We start from the raw sequence: 12124 nt of genomic DNA, 5'->3' as shown, positions 1-12124 counted from the left end.
ATGGTGAAACCCCATCTCTACTAAAAATACAAAAATTAGCTGGGCGTGGTGGCGGGTGCATGTAATCCCAGCTACTTGAGAGACTGAGGCAGAAGAATTGCTTGAACCTGGGAAGCAGAGGTTGCAGTGAGCTGAGATCGCACCACTGCACTCCAGTCTGGGCAACAAGAAGGAGACTCTGTCTCGAAAAAAAAAAAAAAAAAAAGAAGAAGATGTATTTGTCTCAAGCATCATGTTGCGATGAAAGCACCGTGAGACTGCAGCCTACCCATGGCACACTCCACGGAGGTGAGCTGCCCCACAGAGTCGTCTGTTCTCAGCAGATTTTGCAGGAGTGAGAAGGAAAGGAAACATTTGTTGTATTAAGCCACCAAGAATTTGGGCCATTTTAGCTCTAAAGCTTGTTAGTTTCAAAGCCACCCTCGCTGATTACATACGATTAGCATAGGCAGGGTGTCCATGAATTTACAAAGCCAGGACCCCTGGCATCACCCTATCTTAGACTAATAAATGACTGTGATTTGGAAATACTTATATCATAAGCTTAGAAAATCTGCACAGAAAGGTGAGCTGATCGAAATCAAAATATGTTAGGCACAGATTCTTTTTTTCTATAATAAAAAAATTTTGAGTCTGCTTTTGTCATGTAGGTATCAATAATGTGGCACTAGGAGTGGGAGGTGACCGAGAATATACACCAACCTACATTACAACATTTTTCTCTATTACAACACACTTCTGTAATGAAGTCCTACAATAAACTAAGACCCCCATAGAGGGAAAATGTGATTGTTTGCAAGGTGAAAATGACATATTATCATGAGTACAGCCACATAAACTGTGACGATGTGTATTTATCATGAGACAATGCATATAATCACACAGCTTCCAGAGAGATGACTGAACAACATCTCAGGGGAGGTCCACCACTATCCCATCTAGTGTTACTGCAAGGAGGGTAGGCAGGGCAGGTCCTCTAGATCTTCCCTTCAGTTACATAATGTACAACAGAAAGCGTCTTTGCTTTTTTTATTCTTGGAGAAAAAGCTTTGCAGCTTTAGCTGACTCAGTTACTTCTTTTCCTTTAGATGTGATCCCTTTAAAATAATCTGCTGGCAACCAGGTTGGTGGATGAACTTCAAAGAAGGACTTAGTGATGAAAGGATCAATAGCTTTTACGATTGCTCTAAAGAACCAGATAGCTGTATTTAAGATATAATTGGAATTTCCCGTTAAGAGAAAGAACAGGTTAAACTTGAGAAGAAAAAAGACAAGTGATAAAATCACAGTACTGCTGACACTTAGTCTTCACAACTGTAAATATACAAGAACTTCAAAGATCACTATCTGTCCTATATATTTTAAGGCGCTTGTTGCAATGCACAGGATACTGTCAGCCCTTAAATGAGAAAACACAAGACGACACGGGAAAACACAGGATGACAAGCTAAGACATCTAAAAACCAGAGTGACCACCAAACGCCCTCAATGGACCCATACTGTAAGTACTGAAAAGTAATGCCTGAAACTAGAGGCTCAAAAATAAACATACGCAAGAATGCCATGTGGTGTGGTGTTAAAAGCTCAGTCTTTGGAACCAGGCAAACCTGGAACTGTGCGGGTGGCTGCGTGGCTGACTGTATGGGTAGCCTATGTAATTTCTTCAGGAGTTTTTACCTGCCAGGCGATGACCAAAGTCTACAGTGGAGGTCAACAAAGGATAGCAGCCAAATCCTGCCTGCTGCCTGTTGTTGTAAATAAAATTTTAGTGAAATACTGCTACACCCACTGTCTGTGGCTGCTGGGAGGAAAGGCTGAGAAACAGGGGATGAGCTTGGCCCATCTAACTGTGCAGGAAACACGAAAACCGTAGCGTGATGGGTCTGTGTCAAAAGCACGAGAAGTCAACATATATATGTTCCCAAAGGCTGAACGTGAAATAATTTGAATTTACATGAAATAGGGGATTAGAATAACAAACAATATTGCAAACAGACAAATCCAGAAAGTAATATTCTGTAAGACAACTGATCTGGTTTCTTCAGAAGTCAATGATGTGAAGAAAAATGAAAGGATGCTGGAGGAGCTTGGGGGGCACTGATCTAAATAAAGGAGCCTAAGAGATGTGATAACGAGATGGAATGTCTGGGCTTCCATAGCACGCTGGTGCCACCAATACAAGTGACATTTTTGAGATGATCAGGAAATGTAGATATTGACTGGGTATTAAATAATGCTAACGACTTATTTGTATTAGGTATGATGATGGCACTAGGATTCTGGAGGAAATGGCCCATTTGCTTCAGAGATGCATGCTGACCTATGCAGGGATGAAATGACATAGTATCTGAGATCTTCTTTAAAATGTTTCAGCCAAAAAAAAATAACGTAAGCATGGCAAAGACTTATTGAAACTGGGGAGTGGATAGGTGACCTTTTTCTGCTATTATCTCTATTTTTGTGTATGTTTGAGATGTTTCATAATATGAAAGAAGGATCCAGGGAAAGATGCTTTGGAAAAAGATTTCACATGGAACTGAAGCTGTGCATGACTTTCCATTCTTTAAATTGGCCTGTGGGATCTGACCATCCCAAATCAACTTCCCCCAATACCTTAAGAATTATGAGCACTTACTGAGATAGTAAACAGCGATGGTGCTGATGTGACTGGAAGTGTAGGTAGAGAAATAAATCATCCTTGAATCAAGTAACAAATGGCAAAGAAAGTGCTACCACAGTGGGTCTGGTGATGTGCTATTCTCTATTGCTACAGGAGAAATAATGCATTTTCGAGTATTTCATTATTTCCTTTATATGCTTTAAGTGCTCTGTCAGCTTGATCAATACAGAGAAAAACACATTTTCACTATCATAAAAAGAACTAGTCAAAACCTACTGTGAGAATAAAATAAAATTAAAAGGACTTTTTTCTTTTAATAGCTATATTTCCATTGGAAGTTTGAGATAAGATACTAAATGCCACTGGTAGAAAGCGGTGCAAAATGCTGCCATTCGTTCCAAGGCAGGTGGTTTAGAAACTGCATTGACCAGCCGGGCACAGTTGCTCACGCCTGTAATCCCAGCACTTTGGGAGGCCAAGGTGGGCGGATCACCTGAGGTCAGGAGTGCAAGACCATCCTGGCCAACATAGTAAAACCCCGTCTCTACTAAAAATACAAAAATTAGCCAGATATGGTGGTGGGCGCCTGAGATCCCAGCTACTTGGGAGGCTGAGGCAAGAGAATCACTTGAACCCGGGAGGCAGAGGTTGCAGTGAGCTGAGATCATGCCAGTGCACTCCAACCTGGGCGACAGAGAAAGATCCTGTCTCAAAAAAATTTAAAAAAAAGAAAAAAAGAAAAAGAAAAGAAAAGAAACTGCATTGACTGATGTGATAATGAGTCTATTTTCATTTCTTTTGGGGAGATGCTGGTGTAGAGATACTTTTAGCTAAGAAAAACATCATCTTAGATTTTCACGTAAGGCTAAAAAGATCTTACAATTTTAATAATTGGGAAGACATCAACACAAATATAAACTTTTCTGTTCTAAAACTGTAGGATTGCTGATGACATATGAGGTGATGAAGGTAGGGGAGAGTCAACCATTTCCTGGGATTCTCTAATTCCGTAACTTACCTTGTGTACTGTTTCACAGTTCAAGAGGCGCTTTCCCATCCATTGCGCCATTCCATCTTTATTTCCATTCTGTGTGTAGGCAAGGCTTTATAAAGTAACGCTCTACAAAGACACTGAGGCTCGGGGGGGCAAAATGATGACTTGATCAACATCATACAGTTACCAAAAGGGTGGTGACAGGACTATTGATTTATAATCAATAAATTCCTTAGAAGAAATTGGGACCAGCGTAACTAAAATGGAGACATGCTAACCCTTGCTTACCTTTCAAAGCCGATCTGCCGGAACGTCTTTTCCCATGTTGAGCCTGTGATGAAAGGGAGAAAGACAATCAGTGCACATCAAGGACTCTGGCTTTTCCACACACGCTAGATATTTGGCTTTATGTTTAGGTAGGATGACTGGTTTTTCTTCAAATGCAGTACTCCCCACCCCCAGTCCCAGATGGCCTTTGTAGAGTACAGAAAATTTAATAAAAAGTCTGCATTTACAGAAGTTGAGTCCACACAGGGATTTAAGTGCATATAACCTGCAATGTGGCCGGCCGCAATGGCTAATGTCTGTAACACCAGCACTCTGGGAGGCCGACACAGGCAGATCACCTGAGGTCAGGAGTTCGAGACCCACCTGGCCAACATGGCAAAACCCTATCTCGACTAAAAATACATGGGCATGGTGGTGGGCGCCTGTAATCCCAGCTACTCGGGAGACTGAGGCAGGAGAATCGCTTGAACCTGGAGGCAGAGTTTGCAGTGAATCAAGATCGTGCCATTACACTCCAGCCTGGGCGACAAGAGCAAAACTCCATCTTGAAAAAACAAAACAACAAAATCTGCATGTGACAGAACTCTCTATGCCAACCCCTCTGGTAAAGCATTAGGCCACTCCAACAATTCTCTAAAAATCTAAGCGTGTCCTGCTCAGAAAAATATGGTGGAACTCTCCTGTTCAACATAATTATACAGCTGTACATTCTAAAATTCAACTGGTAATTGTGTGGAGCAATCTGGAAAGCCAGGGCACACTGTGAAGTTCCAACACATCACCCACCATGCCTTTATCTCACCAGTGTTGAAGCACAGAATTCACATTTTCTTTCTTTTTTTATTTTTAAGCTAAACATGTTAAATCAGAAGAACACAAAAAAGCTATTTCAACTGATACAAATAAAAAACAGTATATCCAAATCCATAAGAGAAGGACAGCTGGGTATAAAAAAGATATTATACAATTTTTCTATGTAATAATTCTTCCCTACGTCACAAGCATATAATAATTTTCTGAGTACATGATATAAGGAAAAGCGCTCATTTTTAGGAAAAACTGTTTTAATAAAAATTCTACATTTGCCAAAATTAAGGATTTGTGCTAACCCGTGGCATTTTTTTACATTTTCCTGATGCTTAGTCAATAATAAACATATTTTGACTTCAGTAACTATTGCAGGTAAATACCCACTGAGCCCTAAATTCATAAATTGTGTTGTGCCCTAGCTGCTTGATAATCACAGCAGATAGTTATTGATAATTTCTGCCTTTCTGTTAGAGTTACTTCTGTAAACAGGAAATGGTGGGTTCAGCAGTGAGTTCCCAGCTAAAAGGCAGCTGAAAAGCTACCTGGCTTCTTTTCCTAAAGTCAAAATAAACTCGTACGGAGCTTAGGTTTATTTCTTGCGAACTCTGCCTCAAAACCTTCATCTTCGGAGGGCCACTCAGTGTCTCCTAGACATTAGGCTTCCTCAAGAGGAGTAGGAGGCCCCAGGGCCAATTCTCTGGCCTTCTCGAAGGACTGAACTAGTCCCAGGAGATCATGATCATGGGCTTTGGCCAGAGGACCTGGTTTCATACTAGTTGGTCATGATGAAGTGTTTTAAATAATTTTCATAAATAATAAAGGACTAAATTTCAGATGTGGATTAGATACGCACACACAATTTAAAGCAGATTCAGGCTTATATTCTTAGATGAAGTCACTCTTCTCCGGCTGACTTCCAATATGTTTTGCTGAGTAGGAGTAAAAAAAACAACACAGACTTTCAGCTATAACCAGTCCAGGAATTTCTCTCGGTCCCCGGCCCAGGGGAGTGAGTCCCACGTGAGTCCTGTGAGCCACATGCAAAACAATTAAGAATCCCTTTCTCAGGAATTCTTTTAAAAAATAATGTTTTTTTAACTGACACATAATAATTGCACATATTTATGGGAACAGTGTGATATTTTGATACATGTGTGCGATGTGTAATTCTCAGACAATTATTCTGTCCCTGAAATCCTAGCAATTAAGAGACTGGCAGAGAATACATAACCTGTGGAAGCCACAATGTGTTCAAGGCCAATGGCAACTGCCTGCCTGGACTACGAGGTGGGAGAGACGAGTCTCCTACCAAAGCGAGAACCAGATGGCCAAGCAAAGGCCAAGTGTGGAGGGTCCCCGCAGCGAGGGAAGGATTGGACGGTGAGGAGGTTGAGAGGCTGCTCGTCTTGACTTCTCTTGCTTCATGGAAGAAACAAAGCACCTTTTACATTTTTCTGCATTTCCATTGTTTTCTCAGATATTTTCAGTATTATTCCTATTTTTTATTTTTAGTAGGTTCAATTTTTTTCTTAACAGGTTCAATTTATTATTCGGGTAAATTTAATTTTTTTTTTTTTTTTTTTTGAGACGGAGTCTTGCTCTGTCACCCAGGCTGGAGTGCAGTGACCGGATCTCAGCTCACTGCAAGCTCCGCCTCCCGGGTTCCTGCCATTCTCCTGCCTCAGCCTCCCGAGTAGCTGGGACTACAGGCGCCCGCCACCTTGCCCGGCTAGTTTTTTGTATTTTTTAGTAGAGACGGGGTTTCACCGTGTTAGCCAGGATGGTCTCGATCTCCTGACCTCGTGATCCGCCCGTCTCGGCCTCCCAAAGTGCTGGGATTACAGGCTTGAGCCACTGCGCGCCCAGCCTAGGTAAATTTAATTTAAATGATTTTGCTATACCACATTGTCAGGCTTTTTTAACAGGGAGTTTTAATTTAAAAATAAGCCCCACCTTCCTATTTCTGAGAAATGTAACCATATTCAAACAGGCAGGACAAGTCAAAAGGTTTCGGTGCAAGACACTGTACTCCTGAGAATAAACATTAGGCCACCCAACCAGGCACAACAGCAGTGGCAGAATGCTTTCTTTCTATTCACGAGACATCAACTTAATTAATAATTTTAGTATCTGACACACCACAAGCTCATCATTTTTTTGCTATTGATATTTTCCTAACCATCTTAATATGCTAGGTATGAGATTAGATATATTAAAATATGGTTTCTGCCCTCAAACTCCACATACCCTAGAGGTTTGGATTTTTATGTCTTTTGTGAACACTTAGTCATGATGAAACAAGAAACACACAATAAATGGAACAGACATGTCCAGATCCTTTGGCACCAAGAATATTTCTGGCAGCCCATTATTCAGTTGCTGGGGAATTCTTTTAAAGCCATTAACCATACTTCACATGGTAAGGTAATATTATTCACTTTCGCCAAAGCAGTCCAACACAGGGACAGAAGTAGAGAAAACAAAAGTAGCTGGCAGACTTCCTTGATTCAACACTTTTTAAATGAGATTTATAATATAGAGAAGTTGAAAACATGTTATATTTTTTCAGGAAAACCGAAACAGCAACAATAATTAAAAGGAAAATATATAGGATGGAGAATGGATGCCCAGTCATCTCTCAGTATCACAGGGAATTAATTCCAGAACCCCTGTGGACCCCAAAATCTGCAAGTGTTCACATCCCTGATAGAAAACAGTGTAGAATTTGCATATAACTTTGCATCCCTTCATACTTCAAATCATCTGTAGATTAATTATACCTAGTAATATATATGCTATGTAAACAGTTGTTATATTGTACTGTTTTTTACATTTGTATTGTTTTTAATGTTGCATTTTTTCAAATATGCTTTTTCAAATAATTTTGATCTGAGGTCAGTTGAATTTGTGGGTGCAGAACCCATAGATACGGAGGGCCAACTGAAATACCTGGAAGGGACTTTTTCCGTTTAAATCTTAGATGAAGTCGTTAGAAATAATGAATTGTGATTCTTCACTTTCAAAAACTGTCCTTTGTAGATCCAGTGTCCAGTCAACAGAATTGAAATGCAGAGTGGAGGAAGGCAGAGTCCAGAGACAGTAAACAAACCTTGGACTAAATGGCATTTAGCCGCAGAGCAAGTCCCAGTGCCTACCACGTCTGTCCAGGGTGACAAACCAGCCTTTAAGCGCCTTCCAGATAGGATGTTTCCTCCTCAATAAGTAAACGAGCCATTGCTCCTTTACAAATGAACTCAGCTCTGCCTGTCCATTCTCCTTTCGCCCTCCCTCTTCCACCCTATCTGTCAACCTCTGTGGCTTCCATCTTCCCTCCTCTCTGACAACATTGCTGCACCACGATTAGCATCAAGATGGAACCTCTGCCAGTTTCTCCACCTATCTGGGAGGAAGCTCTCTCTCCTCAGCCGCCGGAAAGCCAGGCGCACCCATGACCAAGTTTGCTGCTACATGCAACAGCCTGTGTGTAAGAGGGAAGGATGGGTGCGTGTGCAGAGGGGAGCAGGGATGGAGAGAGGAGGGTGATTCCTCATGGCGTCCCCATCTGCCTCCGTGCCCTCCAGCAGGACGCCCTCGCCTTCCCTCTCCTCCCAGTTACAGGCAAGAAGAAATAACCTGTGTCACTTATTCTCATTTTAAGTCGGGGCTCTGATACCTGTATCTCAAAGAGCACTCAATATAAACAATGAAAATAAGAACAATTCCTTGAGCACCCAAATTTTAGGTGGTAAGGAAAGCATGTTTCACAGTTTCCAGCCATCTTTAGTTCTATTTTAAATCAAGAGTGGCATTTCCCCCAAATTAACACAGCAATAAACAGTTTACACTTATTAATCCCTTACCAAGTAGGTGCTAACTTCCCATACACTAGCTAACTTGAGTTTCTCAAATACTCTGTGAAATTAGTACTATTATTACATCCCCTTTTCAGGTGAGGAAACCAAGGGTTAGCGATTAGGAACCCCAGGGCCAATGTTTTTAGTTACTCATTGGATTGGATTGTCTTGGGGACTGTGTTCTAGTCTTCCCTTCCTTCTCCATATTCCTGTTTTTATTCTCCTCCCTATCAGGTGTCTCCCACCTCCTGCCATCTGGTTATAATAATAATAATAATAAAAACACCTTTTTTATTCCACAAAGCTTTAGTGTCTGATGATGAATTCTGGAAGCCTGTGAATGTCTATAGAAGTTCTCTGTCATCTGGCTGGGCACGGTGGCTCAAGCCTGTAATCCCAGCACTTTGGGAGGCCGAGACGGGCGGATCACGAGGTCAGGAGATCGAGACCATCCTGGCTAACACGGTGAAACCCCGTCTCTACTAAAAAATAAAAAAAAAACTAGCCGGGAGAGGTGGCGGGCACCTGTAGTCCCAGCTACTTGGGAGGCTGAGGCAGGAGAATGGCCTAAACCCGGGAGGCAGAGCTTGCAGTGAGCTGAGATCCGGCCACTGCACTCCAGCCTGGGAGACAGAGCGAGACACCGTCAAAAAAAAAAAAGAAGTTCTCTGTCATCAAACCTCCTTGCACATGACCTTCCATCCAGGCCCTGAGAATTCTCCTGTGTTAATTCTGCTTAACACTCCGCAAGCACAGGGAGAGTTCATTCTGTACAAATACACACAGACAAAAGGTCATTCACCAATACACTCTCCACAGCTGATGGAACAAGGGCAATTATTTTTTATTTCCTCTAATTTTTCTGTAATAGTGGTTTACAACCACAGGGCTTTGCTCGTTACTTGAAATCAGACATCTGAATTCTAATAACAGCTCTGCTTTTGGTCATCTTTATTTCCTTAGACAAGTTACTCTTTGGTCTTTCTCTTCCCTTAATATAACACAAAAGGGTTTTTAATGGGCTCCTTTCATTTTGCAGTTTTATATTTTCATGAACATCATCACTGGAAAAGCAGACATCTCTGTCTTCATATTGTCAATTCATCATTCACTTGGTCATCATGTTTCTTCATTGATTACTTTTACCAATCATTCTTTCAACGGATTCATTGCTCACTTTTTACTACAGAAAAAAGTAATTTCGTTTTCCCTCTAGGTTACCTAATGTGGTGGTAAAACTGGTGGTCAAAGAAGGCACAGTTTTCATCCAACTCAACAGTTTTTCATGAAGCACGTCTGAGCCACTGAGAGCCACCTGAACGTGGACCTGCCCCTCTGCTTTTTCAAAATAATCAGCAGAAAAGGATTAATAATTCATGGAAGTGGTGGTTTTTTGCCAGCATATTCCTATAAAAAGGGAAATATTTTCACATACTGTGGGGGCTGCCAGGCAGCTGAACATGTGGCCTGGCACGGAAATTGGTGATGAAACTAAAATATCAGGAAATTGTACTACTCATAACTTTTCTGCCAGAAGCTTCATTTACATTACTTTTAACTCTTAAGAGGAAAAGATTTTCATATCTAATCAAAGGAGCCAGGAGTTTTTGCCATGCATTGAACATTGAACATAATGTGAAATTCTAAGAGAAAAATAGATTTTTCTTCTTAATTAACCAATAGTGACATTTTACTTAGCCAGTATTAAGATGCTCTTCTGTTGAAATTTAGCTGAAATCTGCTTAACCCCAGAAATGACTGCTCTAATGGATGATATGTACCCGAGGAACACAATTTTCTCAGCAAATGAGTAATTTCAGCCTTTTAGGTTAAATGGTGAGACCTGTAAAATTTTCCAGGTCCTATTTCCCACATGAGATTTATCATTGATAGATTAAAAGTAATTGTAGAGATAGAAGTAAGACTAAAGATTATTTATTATCCCTTAATTAATAGTTTTCATATTAAATGACATATTACTTTTTAAAATATCATTTTCACATCTACCTAATACTCTTGCAATGTCTATTTTCCCCTGATCTGATCATAAATATCTATATGGCACAACCTTAAGTATATGACAATTGCTGTTGTTTATATTTTGCTTTTTATCCCATGTATCCTTTGTCAGTTTTCATAATGTCTTAATATTTTATCATCTTATATGATGAGTGGGTGATCCCTTCATAAAAGACAAAAGTCAGAATTCATCAGTCTCACTATCAATATATGTTTAATAGTGTGCTTTACAAAATAACAGAATGATTTACAAAACAGGAAAATACTAAAAATCTTTTATTTTTGCATAAACACCCCCACAAAGACCAGCACATATAAAATACGACCAGTCTATTTTAAATCCTGCTTTAATTACATATTAATATATAATTAACTCAGTATCTATAAATATAGCCATGTAATCACTTTACTGCTTATATAGTGTTCCATAAATTAACAAAATTTAATTTCTGATTAATGTGTAAATTTATATCTACATTTTTGTTATTATACATAACAATGCAATGAGCAACTTTACCTTCATCTTTTAACATTCATTCAGTTATTCCTTTACGGCAAATTCCTAGGAGTGTAATTATACATATATGTAAAATTTTGATTAACACTATGAAAATTCTAACCCTCAAATTTATTCAAATATATGTACTTAATTGAATTTTTTTTACACTGAATTGAGTTTTTTATAAATCTTTTTTATCTTTTACAAAACATTTTATTTTAACTCACATTTTTACAATTAGTAATAAAATAAATTTTCTTAGGTTTGTCAGCAATTTTAACATTTTATGTGTATGTTGTGTGAATTGTCTCTTTGTCCCCATTGTCTGTCTAGTAGATGTTTACCTTTAATCTTTTAATCCCAAATATGACATATCTGCAGCTAATACATTTGCTCTTGAGGTTCAAAATTTCTTATATTAACTTCCCAGAATAGAACTGATGAATGTTTATCATTATTAATTTCTACCATTTTTGCTTTTGAATGTTTCAATTTTCTTTTGTTGTCCCAGTAAGTGCAAACAAATATTACATTAGGTTTTTTGTCCCTCAGGAATTTTTTAAAATCCAAATATCTCAACTCAAGAAGGTATTGAATGAGCTCAACACACGTATTATGCCCTCATTTTAGGTTGGCCAGTCAGGCTGAAAAGACCTTGCCACACCTACTCACTCTTTGTAGAGACTAGGGCAGGTCTGCTCACAAATAAGCAGGCTGCAACACTCTCATCGATGCACGGAGGGTGCTGCAACACCTCAACATGGTTTCTTTCCAAAACTTACTCTCATATTACTCTCAAATGAAACATGAATCCTAAATCATTGACTCCATCATCAAATAATGAATTTTCCAAGATAATCCTTGACTACAAGATTTCTAGTTTAAGATTGGTTCTTGGCCGGGCGCGGTGGCTCAAGCCAGTAATCCCAGAACTTTGGGAGGCCAAGACGGGCAGATCACAAGGTCAGGAGATCGAGACCATCCTGGCTAACACGGTGAAACCCCGTCTCTACTAAAAAAATACAAAAAACTAGCCGGGC

The 12124-nt window shown here is 39.7% G+C and overlaps 1 protein-coding gene across 1 annotated transcript in view; it reads right to left on the bottom strand.

The window, feature by feature from the left end:
- LOC105507913 (piezo-type mechanosensitive ion channel component 2-like) overlaps positions 1-12124 on the bottom strand; it is a 190923-nt gene that overhangs the window by 111094 nt on the left and 67705 nt on the right. The window contains exon 2 of the mRNA XM_011936620.1: positions 3903-3945. The gene's annotated coding sequence lies outside the window, so the exon portion shown is untranslated. The remainder of the gene's footprint in view (positions 1-3902; positions 3946-12124) is intronic.

The sequence above is a fragment of the Colobus angolensis genome, unplaced genomic scaffold (assembly GCF_000951035.1).
Source record: "Colobus angolensis palliatus isolate OR3802 unplaced genomic scaffold, Cang.pa_1.0 Scaffold155, whole genome shotgun sequence".
Classification (NCBI taxonomy): Eukaryota; Metazoa; Chordata; class Mammalia; order Primates; family Cercopithecidae; genus Colobus; species Colobus angolensis.
The sequence above is the reverse complement of the archived record's forward strand: the minus strand, read 5'-3'. Positions and strand labels throughout refer to the sequence as shown.